Source organism: Columba livia, unplaced genomic scaffold (genome assembly GCF_036013475.1).
Source record: "Columba livia isolate bColLiv1 breed racing homer unplaced genomic scaffold, bColLiv1.pat.W.v2 Scaffold_102, whole genome shotgun sequence".
NCBI classification, from domain to species: domain Eukaryota; kingdom Metazoa; phylum Chordata; class Aves; order Columbiformes; family Columbidae; genus Columba; species Columba livia.
In genome coordinates this window covers 6,827,792-6,836,806 of record NW_027043007.1, presented here as the reverse complement: position 1 = coordinate 6,836,806, position 9,015 = coordinate 6,827,792, and positions in this window count along the sequence as shown.

Here is a 9,015-nt window from a genome sequence, read left to right as displayed (position 1 = left end):
CTGCTCTGTTTTCAGTGTATGACACCAAAACACCCACCTGATGACATCCTTTCAGGAGCAAAGGCAGCAATTGGCAGAATTCCGCTTCTTAGGGGAAGTGAGAAATTGCTGAGCTGACACCAAGTCCTGCAGTGTCCCTGTCACCTGCAGAGCCACCACATCCTCGCCACAGTAGCGGGCATTGTGACAAAGGTTCTATGTCAGCTGGGTGTGGCAGCCAGGCGCCCCCTAGGGGATGGGGAGCCTGTCAGCCCCGGGCCTGTCACTGCCTGGTGTCCCTGCTGCCACCAGCCAGGCCTCTGAAAACTTGTCAAACCATGCCCAGACTTGGGGCCAGTTTGGCCCAAAGTCTGCAAGAGACAAGTCGGGAAGAAAGGTATGGGACAGAGGGAGAAAGCGAAGGGAGCAGGAGAAAGGGAAGGAAGAATAAAAAGTAGTGTTGGGCTGCAGGAGTGAGACGGAGGAATTGCAAGAAAAGAGGCAGGAAGCAGGAGAGTGAGAGAAAAGGAAAGAAGAGACATGCAGTCAGACGAGGGCTTAGTGAGAGAGGATGGGACAGAGAACAGGATGAGAAGGACATAAGGCAAGGCTAGGACAGGCAAGGACAGGCAAGGCAAGGCTAGGCTGCAGGACATGTTTTTGCTTTATAGTTTCTAGCACATTCGTCTTCATACGAGGAGGAAAGCCATAAGACCATATGGATTAGGCCCAAGCAAAAACCCCAGCTACTTGAGACACTAAGATGAAGCCTAAAATACCAAGATCTCTCCATAAGGATGGTTTTTTTACTGTACTTCCACAGTCTGCTGGCAGTACAAAAAAGTAAGCTGCAGATCTCCTTAGGCTGAGTCATGGTGCTTTGGGGCAGGGACCATGCATATCATGGGAATATTTCACAGTTTCTGCTCTGTTTTCAGTGTATGACACCAAAACACCCACCTGATGACATCCTTTCAAGAGCAAAGGCAGCAATTTGCACAATTCCGCTTCTCAGGGGAAGTGAGAAATTGCTGAGCTGACACCAAGTCCTGCAGTGTCCCTGTCACCTGCAGAGCCACCGCATCCTCGCCACGGTAGCGGGCATTGTGACAAAGGTTCTATGTCAGCTGGGTGTGGCAGCCAGGCGTCCCCTAGGGGATGGGGAGCCTGTCAGCCCCGGGCCTGTCACTGCCTGGTGTCCCTGCTGCCACCAGCCAGGCCTCTGAAAACTTGTCAAACCATGCCCAGACTTGGGGCCAGTTTGGCCCAAAGTCTGCAAGAGACAAGTCGGGAAGAAAGATATGGGACAGAGGGAGAAAGCGAAGGGAGCAGGAGAAAGGGAAGGATGGAAGAATAAAAAGTAGTGTTGGGCTGCAGGAGTGAGATGGAGGAATTGCAAGAAAAGAGGCAGGAAGCAGGAGAGTGAGAGAAAAGGAAAGAAGAGACATGCAGCCAGACGAGGGCTTAGTGAGAGAGGATGGGACAGAGAACAGGATGAGAAGGACATAAGGCAAGGCTAGGACAGGCAAGGACAGGCAAGGCAAGGCTAGGCTGCAGGACATGTTTTTGCTTTATAGTTTCTAGCACATTCGTCTTCAGACTAGGAGGAAAGCCATAAGACCGTATGGATTAGGCCCAAGCAAAAACCCCAGCTACTTGAGACACTTAGACTAAGCCTAAAATACCAAGATCTCTCCATAAGGATGGTTTTTATACTGTACTTCCACAATCTGCTGGCAGTACAAAAAAATAAGCTGCAGATCTCCTTAGGCTGAGTCATGGTGCTTTGGGGCAGGGACCATGCATATCATGGGAATATTTCACAGTTTCTGCTCTGTTTTCAGTGTATGACACGAAAACACCCGCCTGATGACATCCTTTCAAGAGCAAAGGCAGCAATTTGCAGAATTCCGCTTCTTAGGGGAAGTGAGAAATTGCTGAGCTGACACCAAGTCCTGCAGTGTCCCTCTCACCTGCAGAGCCACCGCATCCTCGCCACGGTAGCGGGCATTGTGACAAAGGTTCTATGTCAGCTGGGTGTGGCAGCCAGGCGCCCCCTAGGGCATGGGGAGCCTGTCAGCCCCGGGCCTGTCACTGTCTGGTGTCCCTGCTGCCACCAGCCAGGCCTCTGAAAACTTGTCAAACCATGCCCAGACTTGGGGCCAGTTTGGCCCAAAGTCTCCAAGAGACAAGTCAGGAAGAAGGGTATGGGACAGAGGGAGAAAGCGAAGGGAGCAGGAGAAAGGGAAGGAAGAATAAAAAGTAGTGTTGGGCTGCAGGAGTGAGATGGAGGAATTGCAAGAAAAGAGGCAGGAAGCAGGAGAGTGAGAGAAAAGGAAAGAAGAGACATGCAGCCAGACGAGGGCTTAGTGAGAGAGGATGGGACAGAGAACAGGATGAGAAGGACATAAGGCAAGGCTAGGACAGGCAAGGACAGGCAAGGCAAGGCTAGGCTGCAGGACATGTTTTTGCTTTATAGTTTCTAGCACATTCGTCTTCAGACTAGGAGGAAAGCCATAAGACCGTATGGATTAGGCCCAAGCAAAAACCCCAGCTACTTGAGACACTTAGACTAAGCCTAAAATACCAAGATCTCTCCATAAGGAGGGTTTTTACACTGTACTTCCACAATCTGCTGGCAGTACAAAAAAATAAGCTGCAGATCTCCTTAGGCTGAGTCATGGTGCTTTGGGGCAGGGACCATGCATATCATGGGAATATTTCACAGTTTCTGCTCTGTTTTCAGTGTATGACACCAAAACACCCACCTGATGACATCCTTTCAAGAGCAAAGGCAGCAATTTGCAGAATTCCGCTTCTTAGGGGTAGTGAGAAATTGCTGAGATTACACCAAGCCCTGCAGTGTCACTGTCACCTGCAGAGCCACCGCATCCTCGCCACGGTAGCGGGCATTGTGACAAAGGTTCTATGTCAGCTGGGTGTGGCAGCCAGGCGCCCCCTAGGGGATGGGGAGCCTGTCAGCCCCGGGCCTGTCACTGCCTGGTGTCCCTGCTGCCACCAGCCAGGCCTCTGAAAACTTGTCAAACCATGCCCAGACTTGGGGCCAGTTTGGCCCAAAGTCTGCAAGAGACAAGTCGGGAAGAAAGGTATGGGACAGAGGGAGAAAGCGAAGGGAGCAGGAGAAAGGGAAGGAAGAATAAAAAGTAGTGTTGGGCTGCAGGAGTGAGACGGAGGAATTGCAAGAAAAGAGGCAGGAAGCAGGAGAGTGAGAGAAAAGGAAAGAAGAGACATGCAGTCAGACGAGGGCTTAGTGAGAGAGGATGGGACAGAGAACAGGATGAGAAGGACATAAGGCAAGGCTGGGACAGGCAAGGACAGGCAAGGCAAGGCTAGGCTGCAGGACATGTTTTTGCTTTATAGTTTCTAGCACATTCATCTTCAGACGAGGAGGAAAGCCATAAGACCATATGGATTAGGGCCAAGCAAAAACCCCAGCTACTTGAGACACTTAGACTAAGCCTAAAATACCAAGATCTCTCCATAAGGATGGTTTTTTTACTGTACTTCCACAATCTGCTGGCAGTACAAAAAAATAAGCTGCAGATCTCCTTAGGCTGAGTCATGGTGCTTTGGGGCAGGGACCATGCATATCATGGGAATATTTCACAGTTTCTACTCTGTTTTCAGTGTATGACACCAAAACACCCACCTGATCACATCCTTTCAAGAGCAAAGGCAGCAATTTGCAGAATTCCGCTTCTTAGGGGAAGTGAGAAATTGCTGAGCTGACACCAAGTCCTGCAGTGTCCCTGTCACCTGCAGAGCCACCGCATCCTCGCCACGGTAGCGGGCATTGTGACAAAGGTTCTATGTCAGCTGGGTGTGGCAGCCAGGTGCCCCCTAGGGGATGGGGAGCCTGTCAGCCCCGGGCCTGTCACTGCCTGGTGTCCCTGCTGCCACCAGCCAGGCCTCTGAAAACTTGTCAAACCATGCCCAGACTTGGGGCCAGTTTGGCCCACAGTCTCCAAGAGACAAGTCGGGAAGAAAGATAGGGGACAGAGGGAGAAAGCGAAGGGAGCAGGAGAAAGGGAAGGAAGAATAAAAAGTAGTGTTGGGCTGCAGGAGTGAGATGGAGGAATTGCAAGAAAAGAGGCAGGAAGCAGGAGAGTGAGAGAAAAGGAAAGAAGAGACATGCAGCCAGACGAGGGCCTAGTGAGAGAGGATGGGACAGAGAACAGGATGAGAAGGACATAAGGCAAGGCTAGGACAGGCAAGGACAGGCAAGGCAAGGCTAGGCTGCAGGACATGTTTTTGCTTTATAGTTTCTAGCACATTCGTCTTCAGACTAGGAGGAAAGCCGTAAGACCGTATGGATTAGGCCCAAGCAAAAACCCCAGCTACTTGAGACACTTAGACTAAGCCTAAAATACCAAGATCTCTCCATAAGGATGGTTTTTATACTGTAATTCCACAATCTGCTGGCAGTACAAAAAAATAAGCTGCAGATCTCCTTAGGCTGAGTCATGGTGCTTTGGGGCAGGGACCATGCATATCATGGGAATATTTCACAGTTTCTGCTCTGTTTTCAGTGTATGACACCAAAACACCCACTTGATGACATCCTTTCAAGAGCAAAGGCAGCAATTGGCAGAATTCCGCTTCTTAGGGGAAGTGAGAAATTGCTGAGCTGACACCAAGTCCTGCAGTGTCCCTGTCACCTGCAGAGCCACCGCATCATCGCCACGGTAGCGGGCATTGTGACAAAGGTTCTATGTCAGCTGGGTGTGGCAGCCAGGCGTCCCCTAGGGGATGGGGAGCCTGTCAGCCCCGGGCCTGTCACTGCCTGGTGTCCCTGCTGCCACCAGCCAGGCCTCTGAAAACTTGTCAAACCATGCCCAGACTTGGGGCCAGTTTGGCCCACAGTCTCCAAGAGACAAGTCGGGAAGAAAGATAGGGGACAGAGGGAGAAAGCGAAGGGAGCAGGAGAAAGGGAAGGAAGAATAAAAAGTAGTGTTGGGCTGCAGGAGTGAGATGGAGGAATTGCAAGAAAAGAGGCAGGAAGCAGGAGAGTGAGAGAAAAGGAAAGAAGAGACATGCAGCCAGACGAGGGCCTAGTGAGAGAGGATGGGACAGAGAACAGGATGAGAAGGACATAAGGCAAGGCTAGGACAGGCAAGGACAGGCAAGGCAAGACTAGGCTGCAGGACATGTTTTTGCTTTATAGTTTCTAGCACATTCGTCTTCAGACGAGGAGGAAAGCCATAAGACCGTATGGATTAGGCCCAAGCAAAAAACCCAGCTACTTGAGACACTTAGACTAAGCCTAAAATACCAAGATCTCTCCATAAGGATGGTTTTTATACTGTACTTCCACAATCTGCTGGCAGTACAAAAAAATAAGCTGCAGATCTCCTTAGGCTGAGTCATGGTGCTTTGGGGCAGGGACCATGCATATCATGGGAATATTTCACAGTTTCTGCTCTGTTTTCAGTGTATGACACCAAAACACCCACCTGATGACATCCTTTCAAGAGCAAAGGCAGCAATTGGCAGAATTCCGCTTCTTAGGGGAAGTGAGAAATTGCTGAGCTGACACCAAGTCCTGCAGAGTCCCTCTCACCTGCAGAGCCACCGCATCCTCGCCACGGTAGCGGGCATTGTGACAAAGGTTCTATGTCAGCTGGGTGTGGCAGCCAGGCGCCCCCTAGGGGATGGGGAGCCTGTCAGCCCCGGGCCTGTCACTGCCTGGTGTCCCTGCTGCCAGCAGCCAGGCCTCTGAAAACTTGTCAAACCATGCCCAGACTTGGGGCCAGTTTGGCCCAAAGTCTGCAAGAGACAAGTCGGGAAGAAAGATATGGGACAGAGGGAGAAAGCGAAGGGAGCAGGAGAAAGGGAAGGATGGAAGAATAAAAAGTAGTGTTGGGCTGCAGGAGTGAGATGGAGGAATTGCAAGAAAAGAGGCAGGAAGCAGGAGAGTGAGAGAAAAGGAAAGAAGAGACATGCAGCCAGACGAGGGCTTAGTGAGAGAGGATGGGACAGAGAACAGGATGAGAAGGACATAAGGCAAGGCTAGGACAGGCAAGGACAGGCAAGGCAAGGCTAGGCTGCAGGACATGTTTTTGCTTTATAGTTTCTAGCACATTCGTCTTCAGACTAGGAGGAAAGCCATAAGACCGTATGGATTAGGCCCAAGCAAAAACCCCAGCTACTTGAGACACTTAGACTAAGCCTAAAATACCAAGATCTCTCCATAAGGATGGGTTTTTACACTGTACTTCCACAATCTGCTGGCAGTACAAAAAAATAAGCTGCAGATCTCCTTAGGCTGAGTCATGGTGCTTTGGGGCAGGGACCATGCATATCATGGGAATATTTCACAGTTTCTGCTCTGTTTTCAGTGTATGACACCAAAACACCCACCTGATGACATCCTTTCAAGAGCAAAGGCAGCAATTTGCACAATTCCGCTTCTCAGGGGAAGTGAGAAATTGCTGAGCTGACACCAAGTCCTGCAGTGTCCCTGTCACCTGCAGAGCCACCGCATCCTCGCCACGGTAGCGGGCATTGTGACAAAGGTTCTATGTCAGCTGGGTGTGGCAGCCAGGCGTCCCCTAGGGGATGGGGAGCCTGTCAGCCCCGGGCCTGTCACTGCCTGGTGTCCCTGCTGCCACCAGCCAGGCCTCTGAAAACTTGTCAAACCATGCCCAGACTTGGGGCCAGTTTGGCCCACAGTCTCCAAGAGACAAGTCGGGAAGAAAGATAGGGGACAGAGGGAGAAAGCGAAGGGAGCAGGAGAAAGGGAAGGAAGAATAAAAAGTAGTGTTGGGCTGCAGGAGTGAGATGGAGGAATTGCAAGAAAAGAGGCAGGAAGCAGGAGAGTGAGAGAAAAGGAAAGAAGAGACATGCAGCCAGACGAGGGCTTAGTGAGAGAGGATGGGACAGAGAACAGGATGAGAAGGACATAAGGCAAGGCTAGGACAGGCAAGGACAGGCAAGGCAAGGCTAGGCTGCAGGACATGTTTTTGCTTTATAGTTTCTAGCACATTCGTCTTCAGACTAGGAGGAAAGCCATAAGACCGTATGGATTAGGCCCAAGCAAAAACCCCAGCTACTTGAGACACTTAGACTAAGCCTAAAATACCAAGATCTCTCCATAAGGATGGTTTTTATACTGTACTTCCACAATCTGCTGGCAGTACAAAAAAATAAGCTGCAGATCTCCTTAGGCTGAGTCATGGTGCTTTGGGGCAGGGACCATGCATATCATGGGAATATTTCACAGTTTCTGCTCTGTTTTCAGTGTATGACACCAAAACACCCGCCTGATGACATCCTTTCAAGAGCAAAGGCAGCAATTTGCAGAATTCCGCTTCTTAGGGGAAGTGAGAAATTGCTGAGCTGACACCAAGTCCTGCAGTGTCCCTCTCACCTGCAGAGCCACCGCATCCTCGCCACGGTAGCGGGCATTGTGACAAAGGTTCTATGTCAGCTGGGTGTGGCAGCCAGGCGCCCCCTAGGGCATGGGGAGCCTGTCAGCCCCGGGCCTGTCACTGTCTGGTGTCCCTGCTGCCACCAGCCAGGCCTCTGAAAACTTGTCAAACCATGCCCAGACTTGGGGCCAGTTTGGCCCAAAGTCTGCAAGAGACAAGTCGGGAAGAAAGATATGGGACAGAGGGAGAAAGCGAAGGGAGCAGGAGAAAGGGAAGGAAGAATAAAAAGTAGTGTTGGGCTGCAGTAGTGAGATGGAGGAATTGCAAGAAAAGAGGCAGGAAGCAGGAGAGTGAGAGAAAAGGAAAGAAGAGACATGCAGCCAGACGAGGGCTTAGTGAGAGAGGATGGGACAGAGAACAGGATGAGAAGGACATAAGGCAAGGCTAGGACAGGCAAGGACAGGCAAGGCAAGGCTAGGCTGCAGGACATGTTTTTGCTTTATAGTTTCTAGCACATTCGTCTTCAGACGAGGAGGAAAGCCATAAGACCATATGGATTAGGGCCAAGCAAAAACCCCAGCTACTTGAGACACTTAAACTAAGCCTAAAATACCAAGATCTCTCCATAAGGATGGTTTTTTTACTGTACTTCCACAATCTGCTGGCAGTACAAAAAAATAAGCTGCAGATCTCCTTAGGCTGAGTCATGGTGCTTTGGGGCAGGGACCATGCATATCATGGGAATATTTCACAGTTTCTACTCTGTTTTCAGTGTATGACACCAAAACACCCACCTGATGACATCCTTTCAAGAGCAAAGGCAGCAATTTGCAGAATTCCGCTTCTTAGGGGAAGTGAGAAATTGCTGAGCTGACACCAAGTCCTGCAGTGTCCCTGTCACCTGCAGAGCCACCGCATCCTCGCCACGGTAGCGGGCATTGTGACAAAGGTTCTATGTCAGCTGGGTGTGGCAGCCAGGCGCCCCCTAGGGCATGGGGAGCCTGTCAGCCCCGGGCCTGTCACTGTCTGGTGTCCCTGCTGCCACCAGCCAGGCCTCTGAAAACTTGTCAAACCATGCCCAGACTTGGGGCCAGTTTGGCCCACAGTCTCCAAGAGACAAGTCGGGAAGAAAGATAGGGGACAGAGGGAGAAAGCGAAGGGAGCAGGAGAAAGGGAAGGAAGAATAAAAAGTAGTGTTGGGCTGCAGGAGTGAGATGGAGGAATTGCAAGAAAAGAGGCAGGAAGCAGGAGAGTGAGAGAAAAGGAAAGAAGAGACATGCAGCCAGACGAGGGCTTAGTGAGAGAGGATGGGACAGAGAACAGGATGAGAAGGACATAAGGCAAGGCTAGGACAGGCAAGGACAGGCAAGGCAAGGCTAGGCTGCAGGACATGTTTTTGCTTTATAGTTTCTAGCACATTCGTCTTCAGACTAGGAGGAAAGCCATAAGAGCGTATGGATTAGGCCCAAGCAAAAACCCCAGCTACTTGAGACACTTAGACTAAGCCTAAAATACCAAGATCTCTCCATAAGGATGGTTTTTACACTGTACTTCCACAATCTGCTGGCAGTACAAAAAAATAAGCTGCAGATCTCCTTAGGCTGAGTCATGGTGCTTTGGGGCAGGGACCATGCATATCATGGGA